This window comes from Myotis brandtii, unplaced genomic scaffold, assembly GCF_000412655.1.
Source record: "Myotis brandtii unplaced genomic scaffold, ASM41265v1 scaffold514, whole genome shotgun sequence".
Classification (NCBI taxonomy): Eukaryota; Metazoa; Chordata; class Mammalia; order Chiroptera; family Vespertilionidae; genus Myotis; species Myotis brandtii.
The window spans coordinates 1099354-1111357 of record NW_005369591.1 but is presented as its reverse complement, the minus strand read 5'-3'; the positions used below and the strand labels follow the sequence as shown (position 1 = coordinate 1111357).

Below are 12004 nucleotides of genomic sequence, written 5' to 3'. Positions count from 1 at the left end.
ATATCCCTACTGTCGGTGAGGATTAACAACAACAACAACAGAAAAATGTATAGGGGGATCTTAGTAGTGGTGACATTTCATGGTGAGATGGGGGATAAGGAGGGGAACTTTGAGTGCCAGTTTGTACCAGCACCTTATATTATAATACAACAGCAGCAGCAACTGTGTTTTTGTTGTTGTTTTTTGTTGTTGTTGTTATTGTCTAAAGTTTTACATATGTCTCCTTTTTACCCAATTGACCCCCCGCTCTTGGCCATTCCAACCCCAGGCAAGCCCTCACCGCCCCAGTGTCTGAGTCCATTGGTTATACTAATATGCATACATGCAAGTTCTTTGGTTGCTCTCTAACCCACCCACCTCTCCTGCCAATTGTCTCTAGATCTATTTATGTTAACCAAATCATGTTGATCATTATATCCAACATATGAGTGAGATAATGTAATATTTATCTTTCTCCGACTGGCTTATTTCACTTAGCGTAATGCTCTCCAGTTCCATCCATGCTGTTGCAAATGGTAAAAGTTCCTTCTTTTTATTCCATTGTTTGCAAATGGTAAAAGTTCCTTCTTTTTTACATTCCATTGTGTAGATGTACCACAGTTATTTTTTTATTTTATTTTTATTTATTTTTTTTATCAAGGATTATATTTTAATTAGCAAATTAAACTGTTTCCTCAAATTTATAAAAAATATTCAATAATTTTAAAATTATGCCCCAGTTATTATTTAACATTATTATTCAGAGTTGAAAAAAGATTTAAACACGAAGCAGGAACACAAAGACAAGGTACCTGCTGGCATTACTTGTGGAAGTGTACCCATTATTGGAGGTGGCTGCAGAGCTGAAAACGCTGTCTAGTTCTGCCAGAGCTGCATACTTGTCTGAAGACACACTTGACTGACTGGAAAGTGAAACCACAAAACCAACAGGAGCTTTACCTGTGGTCCCAAAGCCACTCCCCTGATTACCACCTTATCCAGCACTGAAGATATTGTCTAAATTAGCAAGTGCTGCATATTTGTCTGCAGCCTGAAGACCAGCTTTATTTGTTGCAACTTTACTAAAGGTTGTTGCTGTTTGATGACTCTGGGAAGTACTGAAGGTTCCAAAATCAGCACTGGAGGATTTGGGGAAGTTATCAAAATGAGCAAAATTAGCTTTTACTGATCCAGCACTTCCACCTGTAGTTTGGGGCTGAAAAGGAGAGTGACTTGCTGTGGGGAAACCTCCAAAATTACTCGAACCACTAGACTGTCCAAATGCAACAAAGTTTGCAAAATCTGCATTTGCAGAATTCTGGGCTGCATGACTGTTGAAATGTGCAAAGTTAGCAAAATCAGCTGTAGCTGATGACTGAGAAGCTGGAGCAGCAAATATGTCTGAGCCAAGATCACTTAAAAGGTCAAACTTAATTTCCTGCTGCTGTCCTTGAGAGCGACCTATAACAGGGGACATGCCTCAGAATCATTCTTGTGTAGGGTAGATGCTGTAATGTCACACAGTAACAGATTTGTCACAGCTCAGTCAACTGACTAGGTGTGCCCTTATTTAGGTGCAGGGCTGGCGCTGAATCTCCTAAAAGAGATTTCAGTGGTTTGACCTCAGGTGTGCTGCTTGTGCTACTGGCAGAGGAGCCTGAAATCGATGCATGAACAGATGCCACTACTTTGGCTTGTTCTGGGGGGACATACCATCTTTTCTTTTCATATTTTTCTTGTAGGAACTCTTTCACTTTTTGTGGATCCCTGAAGTCTGGAATTGCTGAAGATCTATCATCAAATAAGCCTAGCCAAATCTGTTTACAGACTCCTTTTCCTATCATATACCAACCATGGTTCTGTACCACAGTTTTTTAATCCACTCATCTGCTGATGGGCACTTAGCTGTTTCCAAATCTTAGCTATTGTAAATTGTGCTGCTATGAACATAGGGGTGCATATATCCTTTCTGATCGGTGTTTCTGTTTTCTTGGGATATATACCTAGAAGTGGGATTACTGGGTCAAATAGGAGGTCCATTTTTTAATTTTTTGAGGAAACACTTTACTGTTTTCTACAGTGGCTGCACTGGTCTGCATTCTCACCAGCAGTGCACAAGGGTCTCTTTTTCTCCACATCCTCACCAGCACTTGTTTGTTGATTTGTTAAAGATAGTCATTCTGAAAGGTGTAAGGTGATAACTAATTGTCATTTGATTTGCATAGCTCAGATAATTAGTGACTTTGAGAATGTTTTCATGTGTCTCTGGCCTTCTGTATGTCCACTTTCAAAAAGGGTCCTTTGCTCATTTTTTGATTGTATTGTTTTCTGCCTTTTGTTAAGTTGTATGAGTTCCCTATAAATTTTGGAGATTAGATCTTTATCAGAGATAATGTTGGCAAATATGTTTTCCCATGCAGTGGCCTCTCTTATTGTTTTGTTGATGGTTTCTTTTGCTGTGCAAAAGCTTTTAATTTTGATGTAGTCCCATTTGTTTATTTTCTCCTTAGTTTCCATTATCCTAGGATCTGTATTGGTTAACGATATTGCTAAGAAATATTTTGCTACCTAGGGAGTCTTCTAAGATTTTCATGGTTTCCCGTCTTAAGTTGAAGTCTTTTATCCATTTTGAGTTTGTTTTTGTGTATGGTGTAAGTTGCTGGTCTAGTTTCATTTGTTTTGCCCTATCTGTCCAATTTCCCAGTACCATTTATTGAAGAGACTGTCTTGACTCCATTGTATGCTCTTGCTTTCTTTGTCAAATATTAACAAATATTAATTCAGCATAATGGCTTGGGTTGATTTCTAGATTCTCTTTTCTGTTCCATTATTCTATATGCCTGTTCTTGTGTAAGTACAAGACAGTTTTGAGAACAGTGGCTTTCTAATATTGCTGGATTGTAATCCCTCCAAATTTGTTCTTCTTTCTCAGGATTGCTGTGGCAATTCAGGGTCATTTTTTATTCTACGTGAATTTTTGGAGGGTTTGTTCTAAGTCTGTGAAATATGCCATTGTTATTTTAATGGGGATTGAATTGAATTTATATATTGCTTTGGGTAATATGGACATTTTAATGATTTTGATTCTACCAAAACATGAACACAGTATATTCTTCCATTTTTTTATGTCTTCTCCTATCTCTTTTTTTCAACATCCTGTAGTTTTCCGAGTACAGGTATTTTACCTCCTCAGTTAAGTTTATTCCTAGGTATCAATCTTTGTGTTGCAATGGTAAATGGGATTTTTTTTTTTTTTAGTTTCTCTTTCTGTGAGTTCATTATTGGTGTATAAAAAAGCCATCAATTTCTGGATTTTAATTTGTATCCTGCTACATTGCCAAATTCATTTATAAAGTCTAGCAGTTTTGGGGTTTTTTTTGATGGAGTCTTTAGGGTTTTATAGGTACAATATCATGTCATCTGAAAATAATGACATTTTTACTCCTTCTTTTCCAATTTGGATGCCTTTTATTTCTTCTTCTTGTCTGATCACTATTGCTAGCATTTCTAGTACTATATTGAACAGGAGTGGTGAAAGTGGGCATCCCTGTCTTGTTTCTGTTCTTAGGGGAAATGGTTTTAGTTTTTTCCCATTGAGTATGATGTTGACTATAGGTTTGTCATATAAGGCTTTTATTATGTTGTACCTCTTCTATTCCCACTTTGCTGAGAGTTTTCATCAAGAAAGGGTGTTGGGTTTATTCAAATGCTTTTTCTGCATCAATTGATATGATTATGTGATTTTTGTCTCTCAATTTATTTATGTGGTGTATCACATTTATTGATTTGTGGATATTGTACCATTCTTGAGTACCCGGAATAAATCTGACTTGGTCATGGTGTGTGATCTTTTTAATGTAATGCTGGATCTAATTTGCTAGAATTTTGTTTAGGATTTTAGCATCTATGTTCATCAGGGATATTGGCCTGTAATTCTCTTTCTTTGTAGTGTTTTTATCTGGTTTCAGGATTAGGGTAATACTGGCTTCACAGAAAGAACTTGAAATGTTTCTTCTTCCTGAATTTTTTTGGAATAGTCTGAGGAGGGTAAGTTTTAGTTCTTCTTTAAATGTTTGGTAAAACTCCCCTGTGAAACTGTCCAGCCCAGGGCTTTTGTTTGCTGGAAAGTTTGAGATTACTGCTTCATTTTTCTCAGTAGTTATCAGCCTATTCAGATATTTTTATTCTTCCTGATTGAGTTTAGGAAGATTGTATTTTTCTAGAAATATCTCCACTTCGTCTAGGTTGTCCAGTTTTTGGAATAGAGTGGCTCATAGTAATTTTTTTATAATCGTTTGTTTTTCTGTGTAATTGGTTGTTACTTCACCTCTTTCATTTCTGATTTTGTTTATTTGGGTCCTCTCTCTTTGCTTCTTGGTGAGCCTGGCTAGAGGTTTATCAATCTTACTTTTTCTTTCAAAGAACCATCTCTTGGTTTTATTGATCACTTTTTTTTTTGTCTCAATGCCATTTATTTCTGCTCTGATTTTTATTATTTCCTGCCTTCTGCTTACTGTGGGCTTTTCTTATTGCTCTCTTTCTATTCTTTAAGTTGTTAGGTTAGATAATGTATTACTAGTTTTTGTTTGTTTGTTTATTTGTTTAGGGAGGCCTGTAATGCTATGAATTTCTTTTTCAGACCTGCTTTCACTCTGTCCCATTTTTTGGATTGTTGTGTTTTCATTGTAATTTTTTTCCAGGATGTTTTTTATTTCTATTTGATCTTTTTGGGAACCCAATCATTGTTCAGTAGCATGCTATTTAGCCTCCAGATGTTTGATTTTTTAAAAATTGTTTTATTGTAGTTCATTTCTAATTTTATGCCATTGTGATCTGAGAAGATGCTTGATATGACTTCAATTTTCTGTATTTTAGAGACTTAACCTGTATCCTAATATGTGGTTTATCTTTGAAAATGTTCCATGTGAACTTGGGGAGAATGTATATTTCACAGCTTTAGAGTGAAATGTTCTGAAGACATCAATTAATTCCATATGATCTAGTGCAGTGGTTATCAACCTTCCTAATGCTGCGACCCTTTAATACAGTTCCTCATGTTGCGGTGACCCTCAACCATAAAATTATTTTTGTTGCTACTTCATAACTGTAATTTTGCTACTGTTATGAGTCGTAATGTAAATATCCGATATGCTATATGTGTTTTCCGATGGTCTTAGGTGACCCCTGTGAAAGGGTCGTTTGACCCCCAAAGGGGTCGCGACCCACAGGTTGAGAACCGCTGATCTAGTGAGTCATTTAGAATTTCTGTTCCTTTGTTGATTTTTTTTTGTTTAGAATATTTATCCAGTGATGTCAGTGAAGTATTAAAGTCCTATCATGATCTTATTGCTGTTGAACTCTCCCTTGATATCTTTCAGAAGTTTTTTTTTTTTTTTTTTACATATTTGGGTGCTCCTGTATTGGGTGTATATATGTTTACCAGAGTTATATATTTTTGTTGTATCAATCCTTTTAGTATTATGAAGTAGCCTTCCTTATCTCTTGTTATGGCCTTCACTTTGAGGTGTATTTTGTCAGATATAAGTATTGCTATCCCAGCTTTTTTTTCATTTCCATTTGCCTGAAATTTTTTTTTCCCATCTCTTCACTTTCAGTCTGTGTGAGTTCCTTTTTCTAAGGTGGGTCTTTTGTAGACAGCATATATATGGATCATGTTTTCTTATCTATTCAGCCACCCTATGTCTTTTGATTGGAGCATTTAATCCATTTACATTTCAGGTTATTATTGATAGGTATTTGTTTGTAGCCATTTTTATTCTTTATGCCAGTGTTCCTTCCTCCCTTTCTAATTTATTCTTTTTACAACAGTCCTTTTAGTGTTTCTTGCATTGCTGGCTTGCATGTCTGCAAAGCTCCTGATTTCCCCTTCAATTTTGAATGATAGCCTTGCTAGTTAGAGTATTCTTGTATTCAGTCCCTTGATTTGCATCACTTTGTATACTTCATTCCATTCTCGTCTAGCCTGATGTGTTTCTGTTGAGAAATCATTTGATAATCTAATGGGAGATCCCTTTTAGGTAACTCTCTATTTCTCTCTTGCCGCCCTTAAGATCCCTCTTTGTTGTCAATGTTTGCCATTGTAATTATGATATGTCTTGGTGTGGGTCTTTTTGAGTTCATCTTGTTTGGGATTCTCTGTGCTTGTGTGACTTTTTTCTTCCACAAATCATGGAAATTTTCTGTCATTATTTCATTAAATAGGTTTTCTAATCCTTGCTCCTCTTATTGTCTTTCTGGCATCCCTATTTTATGGATGTTGCTACATTTCATGTTGTCCCAAAGCTCCCTTAATCTCTCCTACTGCTTTCTAATATCAATTGTTGTTCAGATTGGGTGTTTTTTTTTACCCTGTTTTCTAACTCGCTGATTTGGTCCTCTGCTTCTTCGAGTCTACTGTTCAAACCTTCCGTTGTGTTCTTTATTGTAGCTATATCATTCTTCATTTCCTCAATTCTTACATAAGTCGGTAATTTTGTAGTCCAGCCAGTTTAGCAACTGTGTGGCCCTTACTCTGAATTCTTTCTCTGACATATTGCTTTCCTCCATTTCATTTAGTTCCTTTTCTGGTGATTCCTCCTTTCCTTTGCAGGTTGTTTCTTTTTCTCCCCATTTTTGCTGTCTCTTTATAGCCCTGGGCTCCCTGCCTGGGGTCTGAGGGTTTGAAGCACCTAGTGTTCAATGATCTTGTATTTGCTAGACTGGAGGCTGGTTCTGCCTTTAGTTTCACACCTTTATTATCTCTGCTTTGAATTGTACCCCCTTCTCTCAGTTGTCTGGTTCAGACTCTCAGGGTCAGTGGGAGTGCGAGCACAGTTCCTTTGGTGTGGAACTCTCTGTGAGGGCCCAGAGCCCTCTGCATGCAATTCATTGTGCAGCCCTGGCACCCAAGGCAGGATGGTGCCCTACCCCTATATCCCTCTTGTAGTGTACATGCAGCATGGTCCTGTGACCTGTGGATGGGCATGCCAGGTCACATGAGCAGTTCTGAGCTGGGCCAGGGATGGCGCTCGCGCTCAGTGACAGCTATGTCAGAGCCGGGGTGGAGCTCACACCTGCATGGAAGCTCAGTCCATGCCAGGGGGTGGAAAACACACTGGTCTGAGGCTCTGTACTGCGACAGGGGAACAGGCAAGTGTGGGGATTCCTGGCTTGCACTAACAACATGGGGACTTGTAGCACAGGATCCTGGGATGCTAGGTTTGTGCTCTGGTGAGGAGATGTAGCTCAGGAAGTCTCTCTGGCTGTGCTCACTATAACTGTCTGGGACTTGCAGAATGGTACTACACTGCTCACTGCTGGGGCATGGTGGTGGTTCCATGTGGGTTATGGCTGCAAGCAACCCCCTGCACAGGTCCAGAGGTGGTGTTCAAGGTTGGTCTAGGTGTTGGTGTGGCTGCACTTTTGGCCTCCGTTGCTCTCATCTACAAGATGGCATGCATTCCATGCTAAAACTGCACTGGCCTGGGAGTGCCCTCAGTGGTAGCAAGGGCTCCCTGTCTAGGAGAGCCCTATCTGCCAGTGCCTGGGACTTCTGCAATGTCTAACTGGCCCTCACTCCCCCCACACTCACCACACATGTTCACACATACTCTTCTTGCTCCTTTACTCACTGATACTCTCTCCCTTCCTGCTGTCCTGTCAGCCGCCATGTTCAAATCCAAGAAATTTTATTTTTTGCTTAAAGAAAATTTAATATACATTTGCAACAGTGTTAAAATATTTTAACTCCCTTATAATTAAATTAAACAGCTATTTCTTGCTTGATATTCACAAATCACTTCTTTATGTTATTTTCTCAGAAAAATTTAGTAACAGAACATCAGCCTCAGTAACTAAAAACTTTGGGTGTGTTACCTCTTCATGATTTCAAAGTCTTAAATCATTTTATTGGTAGACTCTACTGTCTTTGTTTCAGGTAAATACTTCAAGATTTTGAAATAAAGTGGTTTACTTCTTATCAACAGTCCAGCATTTAAGGAGCTTAGAAGTCACCAGCTTGTCCTAAGAAGTAAAAATATGTATAAACTAAAAAATCAACAACTCTTCTAAAAACCATCAGAGAAGTACTGTCACAGGACAAATTACTGCTCTAAAATTAGGAGCATTAGACAGTTACACAGAGAAGCACAATTTACCAGAGTAGAAATCCATCAGCAAAAACCCTATAGAATCTAGTGCCTGGATAGGAAAACCAAAACTGTAATTGACATATTGCTGGAGGCTCAGAATGAACAAGCCTAAGAGTTAAAATCTCCAGGGGGACCCCAGACATAGTGAGATCCTCCTGCTTTTGTGAGTTTAGCTCCAGATCTTCAGATTTATTGTAAAACAAAACCCCCTTGTGCTCTAGACGTGAGATTAAAAAAGAAAACTTTTGAAATACACCAGAATGTTCTGTTCTTAACATGACCTACCCTCAAGAGAAAGCATTTTATCATAGACTAATAGCTTGCTGGGATTTTATAAAAATATCATCTACCTGGGGGGAGGGTGGAAGAACATCCAACTTTAGCCAGCTCTAAAATTCCACTTGGGGGAAAAGAAATGACAAAATCACGTTCGTAGTAGTGTTTCTTTTTCATGTGGAGGAAGCATGGAATTGAGAAGTACGGTGAAGTTTTGTTCCAGAGGCATAAGTTCACCAAAGGAATAAGACCTAATCATGTGACTACAGAATGTTTCCCCTTTCAACATACCATACCATCACATTACTAAAGGCCTATTTACTGCAATTTCTTTTACCCAGTACATCATCTTCAGTTTTCAACAAAAATTACAATGAATAGTAAAAAGCAAGTAAATAAACAAACAAAAAACCAATACCCACAAACGAACAATTTGAAGAGAGTGAACAAGCATCAGAAACAGAATCAAATATGTCAGGAATTTTGGAATCATCAGATAAGATATTTATTTTTTTAAAAAAACTATGATTAGTAGGCTGAGGGATTTAATGGAAAAGTAGACAACATGACAAAACAGATAGATAATATAAATAAATCAATATTCTAAGAAAGAACAAAACATAAATTATGGAGATTAACACTAATACAATTGAAGAATGCCTTTGGTGGGCTCAGCTGTAGACTGTACTGATGTAAGAAAAGGATCTCTGAGCTTGAGATTATGACAACAGTGACTTCCCAAACTTTAAAGCAAAGAGAATAAAAATTGAAAAAAGAAGAACAATAGGCCCTTGCTGGGTGTCTCAGTTGGCTAGAGTATTGTCCTGATGTGCCAAAGTTGTGGGTTTGAATCCTGGTCAGGACACATACAAAATCAACCAATGAATGCATAAATATGTGGAACAACAAATCTATGTTCTCTCTCTCTCTCTCTCTCTCTCTCTCTCCCTCCCTCCCTCTTTCCAAAATCAATAAATAAAATTTTTAAAAAGACATTAAAAAAAGAACAGAATATCCAAGAACTGTGAGACAATTATAAAAGTTGTAAAAGGTGTAGTGAACACATAATGTAAATACCAGTAATAATAGAAAGAGATAATTACAGAGACAATGTTAGAATAAATATTGACTAAAATTTTCCAAAAAGTAATGTCAGGCACCAACCAGGAAGCAGAGAATACCAAGCAGGATAAATGCCCAAAACAAACGAACAGACACAACAAAACCCACTGCACCTAGAAAAATCAAATTGAGAGCTCAGAAAATCAAAGATAAAGATAAATTCTGAAATATGCTAGAGGACAAAACACCTTTACTGTACAGAAGCAAGGATAAACATTATATCTGACTTCTAGAAATCATGCAAGCAAGAAGAAAATGGAGTGATATATTTAAAATGTTTAGAGAGAGAAAAAACACCACCCACAAATTCTGTACCCTTCAAAAATTATCTCTCAAAAAGAGAAGGAAATAATACTTTCTCAGATGAACAAAAATTGAGGGAATTTGTTGCTAGTAGGCCAGATTTTCAAGAAATATTAAAATAAATTCTTTAGAGGCATAGATGTTTAGTGAGACAGAGGCAGAGTGAGCTTGAAGTAAGTTCCAGTGAAGCAAAGAGACAAAAAAGAGAAAGAACCCTAGGAGAACAGCTGCCTGAATTTTTTATGGAAGGGGACACCTCTTCTAAACAATAATATCCATATATCTATACATCCAACCCTCTTCTCTATATTCAGTCATCAATAGCTGTTAACATTAATAGATCTACATCCTGATTCAAATTAGTCAATTAGACAGAGTTTTTAACCAGTGGTCTTATGCTTCTTTTTTGTTTGCTTATTTCTTATTTTGTTTGTTGTGTTTGGTTTTGTTATGTTAGCACCTGCACAACAGTTCACATGATATGGTTGAGGATGAGCCTCACAGTCAGCTAGCCTGAGAGGAGATCCCACCCATGAGAAAGACAACAATCACAACCCAATTACAAGGGACATTCCTAGATCATCCAGCTCAGCAGATCATATAGCCTGCACCACTGAGTCCCAGAGAACACTTATTGTATAAGGCCACCCCACAAAGACTAGGAGCATAGCCATATGATTTAATAAATGGAAACAAATACAAGGGGAGAGCAAAAAAGGGAAGACAAATCAACAACCCAAAATGAAATAAAAGGAGGAAACTCCAGAAAAAGCTAAATGAAATGGAGGCAACAATTTATCAGATATATAGTTCTAAATAATGGTCATAAGGATGCTCAATTAAAGCTGGAATAAAACAAATGAACATCACTGAAACCTATAATTATAGGAAGTCCTGAATAACATGTATACTGACTATAAACCACAATGCCACTTTGCAACACTGCTCCCTTAGATAACAGTGTTTTCACCCATAGAACACTCTTTTGTGATATGGGTTCCTGTATTCTGTGAGTGGCTTTAGTAAGATTGATGGTTTTGTGTCAGCAGTTACAGTAACTAGAGAAGAAGTATTGTTTCCTTAAATTTGTGGCTCTGTCTGCCCACAGAAAAAATAGCTTAAAAAATCAAAGCCAAATGAAAATGCCTCTAATCCTTTGGCCGTTGTTAAGACACCCTGAGTAGAACTCTTTTATCGGTTCTTTTAGCTCTGCTTTACTGGCCCATCTGTTCCACTGATTTCCTATAAGAGTTCTTGTGGCTTCAGTTAACTTGGACTGAGCAGAAAAGTACCTTGTTCTGGCTCCATAATGCCTAATAAAAATAACCTTAGGGGGAATAATTAAAGAAAGAACAGACATGCAATATATTGAATATGTGCATAGACTAAAAACTCAGCTAAAACCAAAGAGAAACATTTAAGACAAATTGATAGATCATCTTGAAGTAAGCAGAACTGTCTTGCATTTCTTCATTAGAAGTCATCTATTGGTAATAGGAAATCTAGAAAAGTTGTGAAAATTAATTTTCCTCACCAGTAATCTCCAGAAAATAATTTTTAAATAATTGTGCTCAACCATTTGCATGCAAGTGGTAAGGCATGAGGCTGACAATCTGTTTATGACCTACAAATTGCTTAGTTTTAAAAAGGTTCATAGCATTGTTAAGAAATGATCACATCTGTAAGCTCAGTGGCATGTCAGTAAACCAGATTCCTAAGAGGAGGAAAAGCCCTAATTCATATGTATGCTTTACAGTTTCATCATGTAAACTGTGGCTCATTTCAAGATACCCATGTTTCAAGAACAGGCTTGCAAAATACTTGAATATTTAAAATTTAGCTCTCAGAGCCACAATTAAGTGAGCACCAACTCATCTCTGGGCTAGTTGCAAATAACCAGCACAGACATGGTTTACTAGTATAGCAGGTGTGTTTTGAGATGGGACAAGTTTCTTGCAAAGTCATGATGGGAAGGAATCTAATCTACACTAATAAAAGAGAAACATGGTAATTAGCGTACGACCGCTACCCTTTTCATTGGCTAATCAGTGAGTATATGCAAATTAACTGTCAGCCAAGATGACGGCCGGCAGCCAGGCACTGAAGCGAGCACGAGGCTTGCTTGCTGCAGACTCCAACGTTCGCTGCCTCACTTGCCAGCCTCTCAGCTGCAA

General features: G+C 37.5%; 1 pseudogene; it reads right to left on the bottom strand.

Moving 5' to 3' along the window:
• Positions 1 to 734: 734 nt before the first annotated feature.
• LOC102250470 lies at positions 735 to 11870 on the bottom strand (annotated as a pseudogene).
• Between the last annotated feature and the right edge of the window lie 134 nt (positions 11871 to 12004).